At 47.8% G+C, this 24,070-nt stretch overlaps 1 protein-coding gene across 1 annotated transcript in view; it reads right to left on the bottom strand.

Annotated features, from left to right (window-relative positions):
* Window positions 1-24,070, bottom strand: part of ARFGEF1 (ARF guanine nucleotide exchange factor 1) — a 972,411-nt gene that overhangs the window by 878,251 nt on the left and 70,090 nt on the right. The gene's annotated exons all lie outside the window — the stretch shown is intronic.

Raw genomic sequence — 24,070 nt, 5'->3', positions numbered from 1 at the left:
CTCTCTCTCTCTCTCTCTCTCCTTCCCTTCCCTTCATTTACTCTCTCTCTCTCTCTCTCTCCTTCCCTTCCCTTCCCTTCATTTACTCTATCTCCCCTTATTCCCTCTCTCTGACTCCCCTTCATTCACTCTCTATCACCTTTATTCTTTTTCCTCTTGCTCTCTTTTCTCTCACTCATTCCCACACTTGACAGGACCAACAGTGGGCGCTTCTTACATACAGGTACAACAGAGCGCGCATCTCACACAGACAGGAACAGGGGCCACATCTCACACAGACAGGAACAGAGGATGCTTCTCACACAGACAGGAGCAACAGAGGGAGCATCTCACAGACAGGAACAACAGGGGGCGCATCTCACATAGACAGGTACAGGGGGCGCATCTCACACAGGCAGGAACAGGGGGCACAACTCACACACACAGGACCAACAGGGGGCGCATCTCACAGACAGGAACAACAGACATCTATCTATCGCCCTCACTCTATCGCCCTCACTCTATCTATTTATCTATCGCCCTCACTCTATCTATCTATCTATCGCCCTCACTCTATCTATCTATCTATCGCCCTCACTCTATCTATCTATCTATCGCCCTCACTCTATCTATCTATCTATCGCCCTCACTCTATCTATCTATCTATCGCCCTCACTCTATCTATCTATCGCTCTCACTCTATCTATCTATCTATCTATCTATCTATCTATCTCCCTCACTCTATCTATCGCCCTCACTCTATCTATCTATCTATCTATCTAGCGCCCTCACTCTATCTATCGCCCTCACTCTATCTATCTATCTATCTATCTATCTATCTATCTATCTATCTATCTATCTATCAGACTCTATCTATCAGACTATCTATCAGACTATCTATCAGACTATCTATCGGACTCTATCTATCGGACTCTATCTATCGGACTCTATCTATCGGACTCTATCTATCGGACTCTATCTATCGGACTCTATCTATCGGACTCTATCTATCGGACTCTATCTATCGGACTCTATCTATCTATCTATCTATCTATCGCCACTCACTCTATCTATCTATCGCCACTCACTCTATCTATCTATCGCCACTCACTCTATCTATCTATCGCCACTCACTCTATCTATCTATCGCCACTCTCTCTATCTATGTATCTATCTATCTATCGCCACTCACTCTATCTATCACCCTCACAGCATCACTCTGTGCAACTATTCAACAACAACTGGTTCAAATATGTTCTCTCAATGTTTCAAGCTTTATTACAATTGTCACAAAAATTTTAATATTTCACCTCTGTTCTTGAATTTTCGACACAATAAAATACACTGAACATAAGTCTAAGTCACGTACATACAAAACATGTTGCATTACAAATGCTATAGGTGTCACATTTGCAAAAGTTAAAAGTATTGGCATTGTTAATGACAAAGCTATTCATTTTGCTATTTTCAAGACCAACACATAAAAATAAAATTGTCATTTACAAAACCAATAGATCCAACTTTTCTAATGCAAGACCTATTGCATTTCCAATGCTTGTTTTGTGATGTAAGCTATACACTGATCTAAGACATGCACACTGAAGCGAATCAGAGATGTCAGGCAGGATGCTTAGGCCAAAAGAACTAATCTTTAAAAATATTACCCCGGAATGTCGAAGCATGTTCAGAATTCCGAGAGGACTCCTCGAGGCTGTGGGTAGGCTCACTTGGTGGTCCTAACCAGATGCTGTGTTAAAAACACGCCTCAAACAGGCATTAGGAGATTCTGAAACTGTTGTACTGTTTGACTTTTACACTAACGACATTTTACAGTGTTGCCATGAAAAGATACTGCATGTTTCAAAATTACGATGATTTCAAATTAATTTTCAAGGTGAAAAGACATGCAAGAGGATGAGCACACTTGCGAATGCCTGGCCCTTTTCTGGAGGGAACTGCTGTTCATAAAGGCCCAGGATTTGCGGAGGTGAGGAGAAAAACGTGAGCATTGATTGATCTCATGAGTTATCTGGAGCCCTAAGCTACAGTCCAATCCTGAAGACGGGGCTGTGGCATCAGATGACTAGAGGAGACGATCAGATGGAGTGCTGGCTCTGCAGGAGACTGACACCAACATACAGGTGATGGAGGCGAGAGGTGAGATCATACCCTTAGCAGACAAATATGAATTGGAGAATTGGCAGGCTCAGAGGAATACCGACAAGATATCTGATCGATTCTCGACACTCAGTCATGGTTTGGGTGTTATTCTAGACTCTATTATGGTATCCATGGAGAAGATAGGATCAGCGGTTCTAAGCACTGAAATCAGTGCTCTTTCTAGTTTGGCAGCTCGTAGAACAAGGCAGAGTGGGCAATGGAGGAAAACAGACATGATCAGTGGTCTATGCTTACTCGGACACCTACATTCCCCACATGAAGTGATAAGTAGCATAATATGAGCGAGGACAGATAAGAAGAGACTAGAGAAAGGATGCCAATCAGGTTATTAATCCTAGGATGAAATAGCAAAGCAGAGGTGCCTCCGAGGATGAAGCATATTCTATGGGAAGCAAAAAGTGCCCAGAGATTGCTGTTGGAAAACGGCAGACCAGAGAATAGCCTTGTTTGCAGGAAATACGACATGACTATAAAGTTTGACCCAGTCTGAATAGAACACATCTATGTCTCAGCTGGCCTGAAGGTGGATGTTTTGGTACCTCTCTGAGGAGAGGGGAACGGTTAGGAAAGATTCCGGTCAGGTACATTGACTAGAGGAGCATTCTGCTAGTTTTCCTCTCCCTTGTGGCCCTAGCCCCCACGGCCCCACCAGATCCTATTTGTTTTGGATGCTCTCACAGAGGGCACAATCTGTGTGCACAAAACGTCAAGGCAATCTCCTTTGCTAAACACTTCCCAACTAAAGTGCTGCAACCAAAACAAGGTGTAGCCTAACTTTCTGGCTCAGGAGTCTGTTGCTGTATACCCTCCGCCAGAACACCCTTTCAATAATCCCTGATCAGTGCCATTCTTTCAGTAGTACCTCAGTCTTTATCTCACCTTAGAATACTCTACAGGAGATTTCAATGTCTACCACAACAGTCTTGCTTATCCGCTGGAGATGCTTGCATGCTTAGGGGATCCTCAATCACTAATTCGAAAACTGTAACACACTCACCATACAGCGTTTTGTGAAGGAGCACTTCAAATTCTACACCAGTTGTTATACAAATGCCTTTCACGGCTCATGTGTGGTTCCCAAGAGAGGGCCGCTGTATCTGTGCCAACTGTAATCACTGAACCTCTGCTACTAGCTAAGCCATAATCTCATGTTCTGATATGACCTTGAATACGTACTATCCACTGTTTAGAATCAGCACAAACAAATAAATGAGGCAAAACACACAGTCAAAGCAAAACAGCTGCACACTGCTGCATCCACTAATAAGCATACACAAACCAATCAACATCACAAATGCTTCCATAACACAACCATGCATTGAAAACAACAGTGAGTAGATTATTTGCCGTTAGTTTTTACCGGGAATGACAACTTTGCAAAGTTGAATAATCACATCATTTCGGGAATTTCGTGTAAAAAGGGCAATGCTATTATTCTGCATATCCCCAGCCTTTAAACAGAACACTCACACAGTGTAGCAATTTGGCAAATCACCTACAAAGGAGTCGGACTACAACTTGGGAAATATTAACTCATGCACACATTGCAGAACAATGGATATCACACTCACAGGACTTAATCAGCCTTCAAAAGTGCATCGCAGAAAATAATGGCCTGCAACTCAGTGAAGGAAGCACCCTCCAACCAATGCAACAAAAATTACCTCTCCACCTCTTTGGGTCAAAGAAAGAACAGAACAGAGCAATAGTAGTTAAAAAGCAAGATAAAATACACAAAACTGCTTAGATACGCCTGTGCATACACAACTGCACTGTATCATTCAAATGTATCACAAAATTGTGGCCACAAACAAACATTTCATGTAGACATCCTTCAATAAAATTCACACATATAACTGCCTCAAAGTTATTTCTCTCAACACTAGGGCATCGGCCATCCTATAAAAAGGTGGAAAACCTCAAGATTACATTTACAAATTAAAGGGAGACAATCTATTACAATAAGAAACAAAAATTGGTAAATGGTAAGAATAAAGCTTTACTATTAAGAAATAGCTGGGTACCTGAAGAAAACTGTTCCCAAGCAGTTATCTCCGCTAAAATAGAGGAGGGAAAGAGGGTTATTTTCAGACGCTCTAACGACGATAAGGACTTTTACATTGTCAACTTCTACGCCCCAAACGCTGATGATCCAGCATTTGGTGACCTCTGAGTAAGAAAGCAAGATTGAGCCCATAAAATTCGACCATTGAATGCATATAATTTAATGAGCAGTCTATGCAGGAGACATGCTGTGAGAGAAGCCTGGAGGTTACAGTATCTGGATACAAGAGAGTTCACATTTTACTCCACACCAATCCTAGCATGGAATTGACAATCTTAATTTCTAGCACCCATCTATATAAATTAGATGACTCACAGATTGAACCAAGGCTAGCTACACATCGCGCCTATATATCAGGGGTGTGTAAAGTTCGCATAATTTGCTCTCGCATAATTATGCAATATATTGGCAAAATTACAAGAAATTGAGCGTTATAACACGAATCACAAATCTGTCATTTAGCACTATATTTTAATGCAAAATTAGATCTTGCATCAGTTGAGGCAAGAACATATTTTGCGCTAAAAAAAAGTACAAAATAAACAAAAGTAACATGAACAACAGCCATTCGCGTTAGGTTGTTCCCATGGATTGGTAGTAAATCTTTATACCAAATGGTGTGTTTACAGTTAATTATTAAGTGAATGACACGTCTTTATGCTAAGTGGAGTAATTACCCAAAATGGGAAAAGTACGCGAATGCTGCCAGAGCAATCTAAATTTTGCCCAGGACTACTTTATATCTATAACTCTGAGATGGGTTTAAGCAAACTAAATAACAAAAGTGAATGAGGAAATTCCAAATAAATGAAAACAATATTGACAACCAATAAAACAGTGATCACAAAACTGTTCTCAGAGAATTTCATTTCCAGTTATTACCTCTACTTTTACAGGATGCATTTAAAACAACCATTAGACGTGTGGTATCAGTGTAAGAGCTCAAATGAGTAAAGGAGTGACTGGAATCAAAGACAACCTGGACAAAGAAATAAAACAAATATAAATACCACCCAGACAATCTAAAACAATGATCGCTTACATTATTTAATAAAGTTAAAACATGAATAAAACACAATTTCCAGTACAAGAGATGGTCTCTGGATCTCCACGCAAAAGTCCCTAAGACTGAAAATCAAGCACGGCAGGCAAAAATGTATCTCCTTATGTAAAATTTGAGCAAGCCAAAGCTATTAACCACAGCAATCTGAGACATATCTGGGACAATATATACAAAGCCGCTCCAGGTAGTCAAAACGTTCAAAACCTACAAGAGTTATATTCCCCCCCAAAAAATTTAAAGACAAACAAGGAGGTCTTCAAACAATATCTTGTCAATCACAAATTATCCTCACTGAGAGAGGCAGCTATGGAAATACTTAGTAGCTCAATCAGGACTGAAGAAGTATTCTATGTCAGCACCCAAAAGCGAGGATTATGCTATTCTTCCTTCATTTATTACAAATGCACAAGTTACTTACCTTCGGTAACGATATATCTGTATATAACTGTAAGAAATAGTAGTTAGTGTTAGATTCCTTACCTTAGAATATCCCCAGGCGTCAGGCTGGATCCGGAAAGTTTTCGTCAGCAGTACCCTTGAGTGTCGGTAGGCGTCGTCTGTGGCTCCGCGTCCGCCATCGGCGCCGTGATCGCCGGGATGACGTCGGAGTACTTAGACACCGCCCTCGCACCCTAACATCAGTTCTGTACATAGCTTTCCACGCCAGAAACGCAGAGCCATGATAGAAACCGACACTGGTGCCAAGAAACTAGGGCCCACAAGGGAGATACCTTAACCCTAGATATCGGTTCACAGATGGGGAGGATGGGTGGGGCGGTAAGGAATCTAACACTAACTACTGTTTCTTACAGATATATCGTTACCAAAGGTAAGTAACTTGTGCATCTGAAAGAAACAGGTTAGTGTTCGATTCCTTACCTTAGAATAGATACCCCAGCAATACCAACCCCGGTGGTGGGTCTGCGAACCAAGATCACACCAGAAAGTCCTTGAGAATGGAACAGCCGAAAAAGCCATCTATCCGGACTTGGCTGTCCAGACAGTAGTGCCTAGCAAACGTGTGCAGCGAGGCCCATGTAGCTGCCTGACAGATGTCCTGCAAGGGGACTCCCCGACCCAGGGCAGTAGTAGCCACTGTGGCCTGAGAGGAATGGGCGCGCAGACCCTCAGTAGGCTCCTTTTTCACCAAGGAATAACAGACCTTGATGCACAAAACGACCCACGAGAGATGGTCCGCTTGTGCACCGCCCATCCCTTCTTAGCGCCCAGGTAACCAACTAAGAGCTGGTCGACCACCCGGAACTGGCGTGTGCGGTCTAGACAGAAGGAGAGCGCACGTTTTGGGTCCTGGCGGTGGAGCCTCTCTTCCTCTTTCGAGGGATGCGGAGGCGGAAAGACGGTGGGCAACGTGATGGACTGCGGATATGAAAGGCTGTAACCTCCTTGGGCAGGAAAGAAGGTCAAGTCCTCAGAACAACCTTGTCCGGATGGACAGAGAGGAAAGGAGGTTTAGAAGGTAGAGCCTGGAGCTCACTCATTCTCCTGGCAGAGGTGATGACAACCAGAAATGCAATTTTAAGAGTCATAAGACGTAGAGGACAGTTATGAAGTGGCTCAAAGGGAGCGCACATCAGATAAGTCTGTACAAGGTTCAAGTCCCACTGAGACATCACGAAAGGAACAGGAGGAAACATGTGTTTGATGCCTTTCAAGAATCTATTTACAATAGGGGACTTGAAGAGAGAAGGCTAATCAGCAAGCCTCAAGAAGGGTGATATAGCCGAAAGGTAGCCCTTGATAGTGCCCAGAGCAGAGCCCTGCTGGGCAAGAGAAAGAAGAAAGAGGAGAACCTCTGAAAAGGGGGGCAGAGAGTGGATCCACAGCCTTTGCTGTGCACCATGCCAAAAATGTGTTCCACCTGCAGGCGTATACCGATTATGTGGAGGGACCTCTCGCTGCCAGAATCACATCACAGACTTCAGGAGGCCAGTCAAATGGCTCAACTGTCGCCGCTCAATCTCCATGCATGTAGGTGAAGACTGGACAGGTTCGGGTGGAGGACCGTCCCCTGCTGCTGCGACAGAAGGTCCTCCTGAAGAGGCAGACGTATCGGGGGATCGACTGACATGCTGAGTAGCTCGGGATACCAGTATCTTCGTGCCCAGTCCTGAGCCACAAGGATGACATGGGCCCGGTCTCGCCTGATCTTCTTCAGCAGTCTGGGCAGAAGTGGTGTAGGCGGAAAGGCGTACAACAGACCGCAGCTCCACTCGCGACGAAAAGTGTCTCCGAGCGAGTGCCGTCTTGGAAATTCCAACGAGCAGACCTGATGACATTGCACGTTTTCTTCGGTGGCGAATAGATCTAACCAAGGCTCTCCCCACTGCCGAAAGAGACCTTGCGCCACTTTTGAGTTCTGACGCCATTCGTGATCAATCATGCACCGGCGGCTGAGTTCGTCCTCCCTGGCGTTCAGGGAACCTGCCAGGTGTTGAACCACCAGGGTGAGGCCTTGGTGTTCCAGCCAAGTCCAGAGGCGCAGAGCCTCCTGACAAAGGGTCCACGACCCCACCCCGCCTTGTTTGTTGCAGTACCACATGGCGGTGGTGTTGTCCATGAACACCTGCACTACACTTCCCCGGACAGAGGGAAGGAATGCATTCAGTGCAAGACGGATCGCCCGCAGTTCCAGAAGGTTGATATGGAGTCGGGACTCTGCCGGAGACCAGAGGCCTCTGATCTCCGCCTCCCCATGTGCCCCCCCCGCCCATTCCAGGAGGGACGCATCCGTCACTACTACGTGCTCCGGTTGGGATAGGGAGAGGGATCTGCCGCAGACCTAATCGTGGTTCGTGAGCCACCATTGCAACTGACTCGCAGTGCCCTCCGAGATCAGGACATGGTCAGACAGGTTGCCCTGATGCTGTGCCAACTGAAACTTCAGGTCCCACTGCACAGCCCGCATCCGCCACCTGGCGTGATGCACTAGAAGGACGCAGGAGGCCATCAGCCCCAGGAACCTGCCCGTTAAAGGCTGAGAGATCGGAATCAGAGCCTAAATATCCCGAACCCACTGTTCCGCGGGATAAACCCGAAACTGCGCCGAGTCCAGTACCGCTCCGATGAAAAGGAGCTTCTGAGAGGGGCACATGTGCGACTTCGGCACGTTGATGGAGAACCCCAGCGAGTGCAGGAGGTCGGCCGTAGTCTGGAGATGGGAAACGACTGTTTGGGGCGAGCCTGCCTTCAACAACCAGTCATCGAGATAGTGGAAGACTGGCACCCCTGATCTGCGCAGATGAGCTTCTGTGAACATCCGAGGGGCGATGGTAAGGCCGAAGGGGAGCACGGTAAACTGAAAGTGCTTGTGCTTGTGCCCTACCGTGAACTGCAGGTAGCGCCGGTGGGCCGTCAGGACGGGGATGTGGAAATATGCGTCCTGAAAGTCCAAGGCTACCATCCAGTCTCCAGGGTCTAGGGCAGCTAGGACCTGAGTTAAAATCAGCATCTTGAACTTCTCCTTCCGGAGGAAGCCGTTGACGCTCCGGAGGTCCAAGATAGGGCGTAGGCCTCCTTTGCCCTTCATGGGTACCAGAAATAGTGGGAGTAGCAGCCACGTCCTACTTCTGGCCCAGGGACGTGCTCGATAGCCTCCCTTGGCCAAGAGGGCCATAACTTCCTCCTGCAGAAGTTGCAAGTGATCCCCCGACATGCGGTGGCATGGCTGGAGGGGTCACCTCGAAGGGGAGGGAGTAGCCCCTTCGGACGATTTGCAGCACCCACCTTTCCGACGTGATGGAGCGCCAGTGGAGGAGGTGATGGCGGACTAGGAAGGCTTTGAGGCAGATGCTGCGGGAGCGGATGTGGACTGACCTTGCCGTTGTCCCCTGGCACCGCCACAGCGGTTACCACGTCCGCTGCCCCGTTGAGGCTGGTTCTGCGGCTTGTGGCTGGCAGGACGTGTGGTGGTGCCCCTTCCTTGGCCACGAAAGGGGCGAAAAGCAGAAGTTTGCTGGCGCTGGCCCGACAGGCCCAAGGACTTGGCCATTGCCCTGGAGTCCTTGAAACGCTCAAGCGCACTGTCTGCTTTGTCGCCAAAGAGGCGACGGCCATCAAAGGGCATGTCCATGAGCGTGGCCTGGACATCGCCCGAGAAATTGGCGGACCTCAGCCAGAAATCGCCCTTCCCAGCGTATCCAGTCCACACCTGATGGAATAATGCACCACATCCCGCCCCTCAGCAAGGGCTTGGGCGAGCACGTCCGCAACCGTGTCCCACAAAGAGTGGGTATAATGGCCCAAAAGGCAAGCGGTGTTGATAGACCGCAACCCCAAACTCAATGAGGAGAACAGTTACTACACATGTGATCAAACCTTTTGGATTCCCGATCCGGGGGCTGCGGTCGGGAATGCGGTCTGGGACGTAGAGGCCTGGATCACCAGGCTCTCTGGGGTGGGGTGCACGGACAGAAAGCTAGGGTCGCCCGGAGCCGGGCGGTGGCGTCGGGCCACATTCCGATCCACAGGGGGCACTGTGGAGGGCTTGGACCAGGAGCCCAACAGAACGTCCGTGAGGGCCTCGTTGAACGACAGTGGAGGCTCCGAGGAGCTTACTGGCGGTTGAAGCACCTCAGTGAGGAGATTAGTCCTCACGGCCGCAGCAGGGAGCTCAAGAGCCAAGGACTTGGCTGCCCTGGGTAACACCACACCATACGTGGCACCCTCCTCTGAAGCCACAGAGGGAGGAGAGAATAATCCAGTGTCGGGAGAAGTGTCCAGACCACAGGCCTGCCCTAGCTGGTCTGCCCAGTCCTGGCTTAACTGGCACTGCTGTGCCAGAGGGTCCTCAGGCCCCTCCCAGTGCTCCCCTTCATCCGTGTCCTGGTAAACAGGCTGGAATGATGGAGCCGGGTCGTAGATGAAGACCTCACCCATCGACGCCAGGGACGGCGCCGAGCGGCGCCGTTCCAACTCCGTAACCGGACCGGGGCTGAAACTAGGGCCGACTTCGTCCGAGGACGGCGCCGGGATCGACACCATGGGGTTCGGCGCCAGCGGAGGGGTCGTAAGGTCAACTGGCGTCGACCGGGATCCAGGCACGGATCCCATGGGCCGTCGGCGTCGGGACCGTAGTCAACGACGGCGCCGGGGCCGAAGCACCCGACGACGCCGGGGCCGGAGCCACCAGCCCACCTAGGCTCCAAGTTGGGTCTGCGGGGCCCGAAGGCGCGCCCGCCGGCCTCAACGTAGGGAAGTGAGTCCTCATGACAATGAAGAAATCACGAATCTCCTCCGGCGTCGCTCGCAGGCCAGGGACTGGATGGTATGGGCCTGGAGGCGGCGCCTGCGGCTCTGACGGAGCCACGCGGGCGGTGTCACCCGAACCCTCAGCCGTGTCGCGCGAGCAGCGAGGGGAGTCTGAAGAGCGATGTCGCCTTTTCGACTTCTTCTTTGACTGTCTCGACTTACCGGAGGACTTGGAGCCTGACGAGTGCTGGAGATGACTCGACGAGCGACAACTGCGGCTCTGCGACCGGTCCCTCGACCTCCTCCTCGACCGGGACCTTGAGCAGCGCAGAGCCGACTGCTGGATCTCGAGTAGCTTGCGGGACCGCTCCCGCCTTCGAAGTCAAGTCAAGGCCCGGCAGTCGGGGCGTGGCTTGTCGTCGTGGTCAGCCCCGAGGCAGTAGGGACACCGATGGTGGGGGTCGGTCACCGACATCAGGCGGTGACAGGCGTCGCCCGGCTTGAAGCCAGGCATCCCTACGGCACCAGAAGTCGACTCGAAAAAGAGATCCAAAATAGATCAAAAAGTTTGTAAAAAAATGACTAAGGGTACTGCTCTTCCCGGATCTGCGCTAGCTGGCGCAGAAAAAAGAACTGACGTCAGCACGCGAGGGCGGGGTCTAAGTACCCCGACTACATCATCCCGGCGATCACGACGCCGACGATGGACGCGGAGCCGCAGACGACGCCTACCGACACGCAAGGGTACTGCTGACGAAAACTTTTCGGATCCAGCCTGACACCTGGGGATATTCGAAGGTAAGGAATCTAACACTAACCTGTTTCTTTCAGATAGCAATGAAAGTGGCCTAACTCCAAATCTGGCAGCTAGGGCTACAGCATGCATCTACCATGACATGAAAATATATTAAAATATCGGCACAATTTTAACGAATTTTCATCATCACATTTAATATGTTAATTCAATTCACATATTTTATCTCTGTGGTAATCTCTTCATTATTCAACATTATATCATATTATACATCAATTCAATAAACAGTCATATTTCTTGAGCACCCAATGCATTTCGGGACTTCAAATGTCCCTTCGTCAGGGGTACCTGTACCAAAGGAAAACAGAACAAGGAAACAATTCTACATGATGCCTTTCAAACATATTTACAATATACAATATCCAGCTTCATGAACAGTCTTCAAGCATAATTTGCATTTATCACCTATTAGTTACACATGTTATGACTCATTCAAGAACAATCCGCCTATTGACAACTACTAAACAAAAGTTTCCATGTCATTTTTCTCACCATATGAACTACTTGTGAATCTGTCCTGATATCTCAAAACAAGCCTCAACAAGCCACTCTGAAGAATCTAGAATATCAAAAAATACCAAGTTTACTGGAGCAACAAACCGGCACGTATATCTCGCCAGAAGTTGATCAGGAGTTGGTGTGATGGAGGAATTGCCCTCCCGGACATCCAATTGTACTACTGGGCGGCCCAACTAAAGATCATAAATCACTGGCTGCACGCCCCTCAGGGAGAACCGGCATTTCAGGCGGATAGATATGAACTGGGGGAGGCTGGCGTACTTGGCGCACTCTACGATAAGAGAGGTGCCTCAGTCCTGATTGGCCCGACGGCACACACAGTCAAACTATGGTACGTGGCTCAGGCCCGGCTTCAATGTACAGACAAAATTACTCAAATGACGCCGCTTTGGTTGTCTCGTAAGTTGGACAACCTGCGAAATACTAAAGGCTTTGGAGCGTGGGACCTGATTGGGATCTCTACCGTTGGAGATCTATGGAAACAAGGCAACATCTTAACATTTGAGCACCTTCAGGCCCAGTATGATCTAGCTCCCACGGAGCGCTTTCGGTATCTGCAAGTGCGTCACGCATTGGGGTCGATTATCCGATCTGGCGATGTAGTGCCCGAGTCCACTCCACTAGAAGATAGGCTTCTCACAGAACACATGCCCAAAAAAGCGACCTCCTTTGTGTATCGCAAGATAATCAATAATCTCCCCGACCCCACTTTGAAACTAAAAGATTCATGGGCATCTGAGGTGGGTAAGTTAGATGAGGCAGATTGGCAGTCCGCGCTTTCCTCCCCCCAGGAGGTGGCTATACCCTCCAGACTTAGGCTTGTCCAACTGAAGGTGCTGCAACGTGTCTATTACACCAGAACTACTTTACACACGATTGGGAGAGCCCCACACAAATATTGCTTAAGGGGCTGTGGGGAGGAGGGGTCATTCTTTCACACCATCTGGGACTGCCCCTTAGTGGCCCCATATTGGACCAAGGTTATGAGGACTATGTCACAGGTGGTAAAGGTCGCGGTGACTCCAGATCCCAGGTGCTGCTTGCTGAACATCTGGGTACCGAATGATTTAACGCACTCCGCACAGGATTGGATGACACTGGGCATAATGTATGCAAAAAGGAACCTGGCCAAATTCTGGGGATCTCCAGTAGTGCCCGCGCTTAAAGATTGGTGCAGCGATTTAGACCTTGCAATGATAGCGGAGAGGGCTGTGTACCTCGGCCGGAAGTGTCCACGGAAGTGGGTCCGACTGTGGGGCGCATGGAACGAATACAGAGGTTTTTTGTGCGAACTGCCACTGCTGGACGAGGGTGATGTTTCGGAGTGAGGGAGATGGGGGTAAAATGAAATCATAACTATATCCTGGTTGCTTATGTTACCATGCTTGTATGTAATTTTGCCAGCTACATTCTCAATCTGCATGTCTCATACGATGACCACTACCTTCTGATTATAAGATCACTGTATGCCCTATGGTTTTTGTTGATAAAATAATAAAAATGGTTTAAAAAAAATAAAAATACCATGTTTGCCCAAGAAAACAACACCTCGTTGCTTTTTTCCGAAATAAACCCACACCATCTTTCAGATAGCAGCCATATCTAAGCATAAACTTTAATTTCCCATAAACCCAGTGAATACTAAGGGAAATATTCATCAACCAATGGGGTGCCAGGACCAGCCTTTTTCCGTTTTTGTCCTCTCTCACTTTCCCTCTTTCTTTGCTACTCCGCAGCTAATTGAAAAATAAGTTTTGGGACTCCGGTCCCTCTGCTATTCTTTGTAAACATTGTTCATTTTAACCTATTTTCTCTTTCCAGTCGAAAGGCAGTGCTTCTGCCTCATTTGACAGCAGCAGCGGAAGCGCTTAGCCGCCTTAGCTGTTTGCTGTGTGCGCTTGTTTCTCCTCACAGAGGGGCGGGCGAGCTGCGGTTCCCCCAGCCTATAACAGCCCTCTTAACCTGGTGGTTTACAGCCTATTTTGTTCCTTACCTGCACAGTCTGTCACTTACTTAACTGAAGCCCTCATGGAGGAATACGACGACTGCTATACAGAAGAGGAGATCTCCAACTTCCCTTTCACAGATGACAAATGTGAGGCGTTAGATGCCTCTATCCACAAGACAGTCATGGACGTGGTGGTACCTTTGGAGAAGAAACAGCTTGAGATGGCACATATTAGTGCCTACAATCCCTCCCACCGAGGGAAGATCTACTCAGGCCCTTAGTCCCCATTCCTCCAGGGTTGACGTTCGTCACGACTACGAGAACCCACACAAATGCCTACAGGCCCCTGGGGTGAACCTGGATGCATTTTCCAGGCTAAAGAAAGCTTTTTTAGGCTATGTACACCGCCACCTACATCAGATGCCCCTGATGGCCTTCCAACTCCAGGGGAGGCTATGCCCCTTCACCTCCCCCTGCCTCGGATTGATTCCAAACAGGGTCCGATGACAATTCCGACCACGAACAGTCCTGATGACAAGTGACCAATACCCCCAGAGGGGACAGACCCTGCCACAGGGGGGGGACCTGCAGATCACAATCCAACATGCTGGACCCTGAGGAGTTGATGCACCCTCGATCCTCTGATTGGTTCTCTGGGGACAAGGTAGCCACATACGTTGCATAGACAACTCGCAAGTCCATCAATAAAGAGATTCATAACCACTCCTATTTGGACGGCAAGGTAGCCATCCCACCAGAGATTGATGCTAGAATGGCAACCTTTCTGGCCAAATACATCAGGGACTGGAGGAATGGTATCAACTGTTCCCGGCGGCCATGCCATGATAAGCTCCTGGATGTGACAGAGTCACTTACCAAAACATGGGCATGGTGGAAGAAGCAAAAGCATCAGGGGCTCTTATTTCCCCTTAAGTTCTTTCCGGCTGGGTCCTGCATGCCATTATTTTCTAGGTCAACGCCAAATGTGCCACCTCTACCGAGAGGCGCAGATCATTACTGCTAAAGATAAACCCAAACTAGGGGATCTGGCGACATCGGAAGCTGAGCAGGTGGCACAGGTTGGGCTCTATGGCGATTACTTTGTCAAAGAGCTCGAAAAATTCGTTTCAACATTTAATTCACTAGACAAGGTCCAATCATCTATCAAGCATATTTTCAACCCTCTGGTTTTCACAGGGGCTGGCCGCAGCAGGAGGTGCGCAGCAGACGACTTCTAGTCTCATGCCTCCAATAGAGGCCAACCTTCTTGGCAGGGTCAATGGCAGGACTCCTCCTGCTGCGGTGGTTTCTACCAAACAAGAGGAAATCCTCGGCGAGTATCTCGCAATGGTTCCACAGGTGGAGGCCCTTCCACCAACACACATTTTCCACAGGTGTTGGGGTGGGGCCGAGGGCGCTTGGCGCATTTCGCAGACACCTGGAGGACTCTCACATCCTACGCCTGGGTGTTCAAAACCAACCAGGGTTTCTACATGTCCCTCTTCACCCCTTTGGCTTCTCGGAACAAGAGGACTCCCTTATCCAGGGGGAGATCCAGGAACTCCTTTCCACAGGGGCCATTCTCCGGTCCACTACTCACCCTTTGGGGTTCTTAAGCAATCTTTTTCTGGTAGAGAAATGGGACGGGAGCCAGCACACAGTGATCTATCTCCGGGAATTCAACAAATAGCTGGGCTTTCATCATTTCAAGATGGATGGCATCCATATTCTTCACAATCTCCTGAGGCTCAGCGACTGGCTGGTAAGATTGGATCTTAAGGATTCTTAATTGACGACCCTAATCTTCCCACCACATAGGCGGATTCTCCAGTTCCAATGGCAAGGCCAGACCATCAAGTTCAACACCCATCCCTTCAGCCTCTCCTCGGCCCCCTGGTGTTTCACCAAGCTCCTCAAATCCATTATCACGCACCTGAGGGCGTCCGGGAGACGCATGATAGTATACCTGGATGATATGCTCCTCGTGGACCAATGCCCTTGAACACTGTCTGTGTATCTGAGGAAGATGGTGCATCTTCTCCAATACCTGGGATTCATTATCAACCGCGAAAAAGCCCCTTTAACTCCTTTTTAAACTCTTACCTTCTTGGACTTCGTGGTCAACTCGGTGGAGACTACTCTGAAAACGCCATCCCAGAAGATGGCTAAGGTACAGCACGAGGTACGCAGGACCCTATCCAAATCGGCGAACTCCCTTCAACAAATCACCAGAGTTGTCGATCTCCTTTCATCCTGCATCAAGGCCATCTTCCCAGGTGCTCTGCACTTCCGTGTATCTCACCTACACCGCAGCCTTGCATACTCACAATACAACCCTCTCCCAGAAGAGGCCAAGGACGAATTACGGTGGTGTCTCACACACATGGAGGCCTGGAACAGGCGCTCCATTTTTGGTTTCCAACTGGATCTCGTGATCAAATCCAGCGCCAGTGGTCCTGGCTGGGACACACGCTGCGTGGAATTCACAACCGGCAGCAGATTGTACGCCACAGAACAGTCCCTACATATCAATTGCCTAGAACTGATGACTCTTTCCTTTGCAGTGAAATGCTGGTGCAAGGACCAGGAGCAATGTTGCATTCTCCTCAAGATGGGCAATGTAGTGGCAGTCCGTTACATCAATCATCTGGGGGGGGGTGCTCGATTCAGATCTGGCCAAGAACTTCTGGGAGTACTGCCTCGAACACCAGGATTCAGTGATGAGGGAACACCTCCCAGGGACTGCCAACCAAGTTGCCCGGGACACAAACCTGTGGAAGTTGCTCCTGACCATATTCCTAGCCCTCTGGGACTGAAGGGGTCCGTTAAAGATCAACCTTTTTCCATCCCAGCTTGACCACCAACTCCCCCTTGTACTTCAGTTGGAGATCATAGCCCGGTGCGGTGGCGACCAATGACTTCTTTCAGGACTGGTTGGTGGAGAAATGTTATGCCTCTCTTCCCTTTGCCATGATAATGGGATTAGCGGCGCAAACCTGCAGACAGGCAGCAGATCTAGTGGTAGTGACACAGATGTGGAAGTCACAAGTATGGTTTCCAGTTCTGATGGAACTTTCTTGGGATTTTCTGATCTGTCTACCCCTAGATCTGGCTCTCCTCAGCAATCCCTCATGGAATATCCATCACCTGGTAATAAATGGGTACCTCCAGCTTATTCCGTGTAATTACAGGTCTCAATGGTAAGTCCCAGAACTTTCAAGAAACTCGGCGGAACTCCTACCTCGAGCCTGGGCAGACAGTACGGTCAAACGCTACCGGTCGGCTTGGTCTCGGTGGTTGGGCTGGTGCCAGCAACGGGATCTGGATCTTGTGGGGAAAGACGTTATCAGTATCTGAATCTTTTGGCCTCGCTTGCCTCGAATGGAAAGGCAGTCGGGAAGCATACCTTAGTCCAGAAATTGCCATGGGGCATCCGTTTGTCTATTCCTCCAGAACCGAGGTACTCAGTCCTTTATGATGTCAATAAGGTTTTTGCCCTTTTTATCTCATGGCCTAGCAACAAATATCTTTCTTACAAACAATTGTTGGCCCTGTTGGCCACTCTCTCATGTCTGATCTCTTAGAGGAGAGTGCTGCATTTCTGGGCCCTAGATATTACAAGAAGACTTTTATCTCAGACTGGATCACCTTTCACGTCGCTGGTCGAACAAAGTGTAACTCGCACTTGATTTCATACCAGGCCTTTCTCGGTTCCCTAAAGCTGTGTGTGGTCTGATGTATCAAGGTGTATAAAGCCTTGACCTAGGAGATTCGCCCCCATAGGGGAAGACAGCTGCTCATTGCCCTATGAAACCGTTTAAGGCGGTCTCTTCCCAGACCATTAAACAATGGGTTAGATGGACCATGCAAGAGGCCGGCATCGACACAAAGATATCCAGGGCATATTCAACCAGACTGGCTATGGTATCAAAGGCCTTCGCCCTCGAGCTCGCTTGGAGGATATTTTGAATGCGGCGGAGTGATCTTCGGAGTCGACCTTTACGAGCCAGTCCCCTCTATTGCGGTTCCAGAGGTGGATACACTGTAAAGTAGCATAATCATAGCCTCTGGGTCCTGACAAGGAATGAAAAATTTCCTAGCAAACGTAACAGAAAGTTTCAATTCTGTTAAGGACACGAAGTCGAGGATTAGCTCCCCTGACGTTTGCATTATTGCCCACCTAAACACAGTGGATCTCTTTAATGGTGTTATGCCAGATTAACCTCGGTCTCCTCGATGGCAGGGCTAGGCACACACACCTGCTCAGCACCATGATACCCTCGTGGGTGGTAGTGCACTCTACAAATGCACATAACAATGCCCTCATGATCAATAAGTTTTATCTTACTATCTAATCTATATAAACAGTGAATATATTTAAATCCTTACACTCACTTCTGCATTTGGGAAGTTAACAGCTAGATACCCCTGGGTGATTGTCGCGCTTTCGAAATTTTATTTTCATTTCATTTCATCAACACTATCTTATTCTACCCTTTTTAGGTCGAGCCTAGGCAGCACAAATGCGCCTTCTTCGAGACATGCTGTATTCACTTGCACGGTCTTTGGCCACGGCCTTGCTGCCGACTGATTAAAGTGTGTGTCGTTTCGAAAAGCTTTCTTCTCTAAGGTTTCTTGGGGTTATATGTCTCACCTTCTCATGTCTTACTCCTACCCTGGAGTATTGGCCTATTAAGGGTATCCTTTCTCTAAAGGCTTTTACCTTTGTGTTTGCACACTCTTTTTTGGGTTGCAGCTTATACGATTTTTCTTTGATCTGAAGGTTCCTTTAAGCTTTAAACATGGTGGCTGCCTACCTTTCTTTTCTTTTCTATGTATTTGTTTATTTACTTTTGTAGCATTCGCTGCAAGCTGTGCTTTAGGTTTGTACATGTGAAGCCAAAGAGTGGCATGCCATGAATACTACAAAAGTAAATAAATAAAAAAGAAAGGCGAGCGGCCGCCTCCACATCATTGCCGGCTTTAGCTTTAATAAACACATGGCAGCCACCTACTTTTATATTTTGTGTATTACATTGCGGCCGCCCGCATTTCTTTTCTATTTATTTATTTACTTTTTTTGTGGCTTGCCGCTTCTCAGTGGATCCTAGTAGTTCAGCACACACGCAATGGCTGCTCAGGGTGCCTTTCATCGCTTCACTCCTTACGCCTCTGCTAGCCAATATGCGACCATGGATTTCACAAGCTTCTTATCTTGAGCAAGCTCGTGACCAGAACTAGGGCCACATGGGAAACACCAGTGCCTAGGTTCAAATAGGTTTCAGATAATCTACTCCTAACCAAGGCAAGTTGAATCTGATTAAAGCCAAACTCGGTTTTTCGGTTTGACCCGTCACCCAAGAGCGACACAGCCCATACCTTCATCATATGGATGTCATCCCCAGCTGCGCTCCCACCCTGCCATGGGGGATGTATGACGGAACAACGCTAGTTATTACAAAGCGTGCAGTTACATCGCGGTCGTTACAACGATTGTGATGTTACCGCGCTATGCCATTACAACGCAAGTCTTTACATCGACGTGCGCTAGATGGCGTGCTAACATTAGAAAAGTGTAATTTACTATTCCAACTCCAGTCCACTTAACAGTAGGGAAGGTGTTGGGATAGTAAACTACACTATTTGTAATGTTAGCACGCCATCTAGCACAAGTCGATGTAAAGACTTGCGTTGTAATGGCATATCGTGGTTCCATCGCGGTCGTTACAACGACCGCGATGGAACAGCATTGCGGTGTAGTGACCGCGTTGTTAACGATGTTTCCCGTCATGGGCTCTTTCGCTGCACATCTTGTCATACTCTCGACCGCTACTGCTTCCAGTCTTGTTATCATCAAACGCAAAACTCTATAGTTCCTTGCCTTTTTACTCAAAATTTCACATTTCCCAGGAGAATGCATGTATCCCCCGTCATAGGCTTTTATGTGTATACGTGGGCCAAAGGCATTTATGTAAAACATGTATTCAGGCATGTAAAGGCACATGGGTGTGACATATAGGTGGGTACTTAACGCCAACTGTACGCATGTTTGTCTTTACATGTACAGACTACACCAGTCTCTGTATGCGCTCATCTGTCCTACCTGTCTCTGTCCACCAAGTAGCCCACCTGGCTATACCTGTTTCTACCAATAACACCAGACGTGTATTGTGTACTCCTGCACCGCTCCTAAGACTAACCACTGTGCAGTAAATAAAGGAATTAAAATGCCCTACACCCCATATCCTATTAACTTTCTAGTGAGGCTATTGGGTGTAGGGGTGCCGGTTCGCTTATATGATCACTCCACTGTGTACAGAAAAAAATAAAGCAAAAAACAAATTTCATTTACAACGCCAATAGCTCTAACTTTCACAAATGCGAGACCAATTGCATTGCAAATGCTTGTTTACTTTTTGTTTCACCTTAGCTCCTGGACTTACAAAGACTATAACTTAACTTCTCTGTAAGACAGCTGACTCAAAATTATATTACTTTGGCATGCACTTCACCAAACTAGATGATGTATGTGTTCTCATTTTTGCTGACTTTTACACTGAGAAAGTACCCAATCTGTTACAGTGCAAGTTCTATTATGGAAAATCAATAGACTGCTCATTAAAAGAAAACAGGGGGCTATTCTCAGAAGCACTAAACAACATATCCCCAACATACATTCGAATATTGTGCAGCGGCCTGATGGCCGAAAAATAGGGATCGCCATATTCCATAAATCCCGGTGATCCACCCACCCCTTTCGAGCCTCCATCCCCGGGATCAATAGGGCAGGTAAACCTTGTTTAAGCCCCTATAGTCTCGCTCAATGCGCATGCGCATTGAGATGCGAGACCTAAAAAGTCAGCATGTCCTCAGCTGGAGCGTGCAGTGATCACCTGGGGACCACAGGTAATCCCTCCCCCTGAGACCGGCTGCACGCATTCATAAGGGGCAAGCTGTTCGTTCCAATTTGCAAATTAGATACCACACTATATCAACATTAGGCCTGGGCGGTAAATTCCGATCCGCTCGCGGAATTTGGGCAATTTCGCGTTCCGCAGAAAAAACAAAATTGCTCAAAATTCTGCATTCCGCGACTTCGCAATATTTTTTGTTTGTTCGCGTTCTCAAAAGTGTGTTCGTGAGATAGTTCTCCCCGAGCATGCAAACAGCGATTGCAAACCGTAAAAAAGCATCGCGAACAAGCGTGTTCGCAGAGATTTTTTGCCGTTTCGCGGAGATTTGCATAACGCGATTACGCAAATTCCGCCCACCACTAATCAACACCTGAACAATGATTTGTGGCTGCAACTGACGTCCTACACCATTTATACATTTCATTGTGAATCCCACCATTTACGCCCATCCTCTCTGCAATTCGTAGTGAGTCACAATAGGAATTGTTAGCTTGCAAAGTACATATGGAGGACTGCAACACACTTTTTTGTGGTCGCATTGAGTATGATTTTACAAATAAAGGGCCATAAGATGCAAAAGAGCTTCATACATCAGTCCCTTTGATCTTCAGAGAGCTCTTGAGGTGAAAAAACACTGTTTTATTTGCAGAATTACGGAAGCAGCAGCAAATAGGGTTGCTTCAACAGCAAATTTGGTTCTCCAACTATGGTGGCAACTCAATAAATTGAACAGAATTTTTGAGGGAAAAAAGTCACGGAACACAGTCTAAAGATTGAGGGGAATATTTATTTTAATTTCAAATAGTGTTTATAAATCAAATAAGGATAGACTCTTAAGATCGAGAGGGAGGGGAGTGGAACAAATATTCTTGCTATTTGGCTGCATTCCATGGGGATGACTTAAGGGTGAAGGGCTGGTCAGGCGCCAAACAAACGGGCACGGTCCCCTTAAAAAAAACAACAACAAAAAACTAGAAAACACACAAGTAAGGCACACATCAGTCTACGAAAAGGGTCAGTCAGTATAGGGGAAAAGGAATAAGGACAATGTGGACCATGAAACAATAAGGTGTGCAAGAGCTTTCAACCCAAACATGCTTCCTTAAGTCAATAAGCTCAGACGCATCAATAGGCAATGTACAAATTCTCAAGACAGAACTGGTGGTTGTTAGGTGGGTGGCCTGAAAGATTTGACGTTGAGTGACATGGCAGGCATTTGTGTGGCCAAACTAATTAATAAGCTGCTGTTCTCGAAGAAATAGAAGGCTGCTGGTACTTTTATTGAGGCAAGACATGAGATGATTAACTGCCAAGTATGTTTCCAACCCCTTTTCCTAAATTTAAAAGTAAGTTGCAATTTGCAAAGTGCTAAATATTTTCTCTGAGTTAGGATTGCATTAATGAAGTTTGTTTTTGAATAAAACAAATAGCAAATTTGTATTCATCTCGTTACAGAGCTTTTGCTGAAACTGAATTAAAAATATTCCTATTTTGTGCACCTTGATAGTGAACCCCAGCGTATGCAGGAGGTTGGCTGTAGTCTGGAGGTGGGAGACGACAACCTCTGGTGAGCCCACCTTCAATAACCAGTCATCAAGATAGGGGAAGATTGAAACCCTTGACCTGCGCAGATGAGCTACAACCACAACCATCCCCTTGCTGAACACCAGAGGGGCGCTGGTAAGGCCAAAAGGGAGCACAGTGAACTGAAAATGCTTGTGGCCTACCGTAAACTGCAAGTAGAGCAAGATGGGCAGGCAGGACGGATATGTGAAAACAGGCGTCCTGCAAATCCAATGCTACCATCCAGTTTCTTGGGCCCAGGGCAGATAAGACCTGAGCAAATGTGAGCATCTTGAACGTCTCCTTTTTAGGTTTCGCATGCGTAGGCTGCGCATGCGCAGGCTCGCTGTCGAGATCTAATGATATTGAGGCGCTTTCACTAGCGGGCTTTAAGCCCCGCCCCTCTTTCCCATTGGCCGGCATCATCGTTTATGCTAAACGGTGGCAAGCCATTGGTAAAGCGCTCTCTGTGAAGTGTTCTTTTCTTTTTTTCCAGCCAGCCCACTTGGACAGGCTCGTCTGATTTACGTTGGTCGCAAAAGCTTGGTTATTTTTATGGGGCCATGTGTTTCAAACGCATGCCCTTTAAAGACAAGCTCCGCGGCATGTTTATTTTTGCATCTGGCTTTCAGTTTAAAGTGAAAGCCAGATGCAAAAATAAACCGTGGCTGTTGTTAAGCTGTGGTGGTTATGGTGTAAGTGACCTCACGATCGTGCCCGCTCCTTAAGTGATTGCACTGATGCCAGCACAGGCTGTTTCCTAAACAGATACAAACTAACACACCACTGAACATACCTGCTTTGCTTGGTCGCGATTTAATGGTATTTTACGCAGATAAACTAATCGACTTCGCATTTGCACAGTTTGATAATATCGTTGCCACAACAAAGCCAGACTCATCAGGAGTGTGAAAAAGTGCATCACACAAATTTACAATTGCGCTGCCTTTGACCAGCATTTCTTTTTACATTTGTGCAAATGAATACTGTAAGTAAAATGTCAGTATTAAACAGCTTTGAAGTCGTGTTCTACATCCTGAAAAGGAGCACAAGACAATGCAACACTGCCTGAAAGTATCCTCGCAGAGGCCGCGCGGAGACCCCTGGGATGGACCAACCCTGCCCACGGGGGCAGAGCAGCCCTTTGTGCGCTTTCCTAGGGGTGAACCTGCAGGACGCTCGGTTTCCAGATTCTGCCTCCAGCCCGGACCCAACACCCACCCGGCCCTCCCCTGCCCCTCTATTGAGTCACCGCCGCAGCTTTCGGTCGGACAATCGAAGCTCTTTTCTTTCATCTCCATCCTTAATTAGCAGCTACTTGAGTGGCTGTGGGGGTGGAGGCGAGGCCTGCCCCGGAGGGTAACAGGGAGCTTCGCACCAAGGTCAGCCGGCTGCTCATGGGGGCGCTTTGCAGCTTGGCAACACTGGCATGTTCCGAATTATCGGCAGAATAAAGTGCACGGGAAACCCCAGTGCCTTGACTGAAGATCACCTCATTAGCTTTGATAGGGTTCCTAAAACGGCGTCTGCTGCGTCACTCTGCCCCGATACACTCTCAGAGCATCGCTCCTTGAAGTGCACATGTTAAAAGGCCAATAAAATGACTTTATAAGCGGGAGCAGGTTTTAATGTGGGAAGTAAAGTAAACTGGCCTGCTTGTGTGGTAGTCATTTCGATCCACACAGCGCTTTACTAACGGCAATAAGGCTTATAATTCCACAATATTGCACAAGTAGCCCATTTCACACAGGAAATTTGAGGCTTAGAAAACCAATTTTCATAAATATTCGTAAGAGTTGACTAGCACCAGCGCTAG

The sequence above is a fragment of the Lissotriton helveticus genome, chromosome 4_1, assembly GCF_964261635.1.
Source record: "Lissotriton helveticus chromosome 4_1, aLisHel1.1, whole genome shotgun sequence".
Lineage (NCBI taxonomy): Eukaryota > Metazoa > Chordata > Amphibia > Caudata > Salamandridae > Lissotriton > Lissotriton helveticus.
The sequence above is the reverse complement of the archived record's forward strand: the minus strand, read 5'-3'. Positions and strand labels throughout refer to the sequence as shown.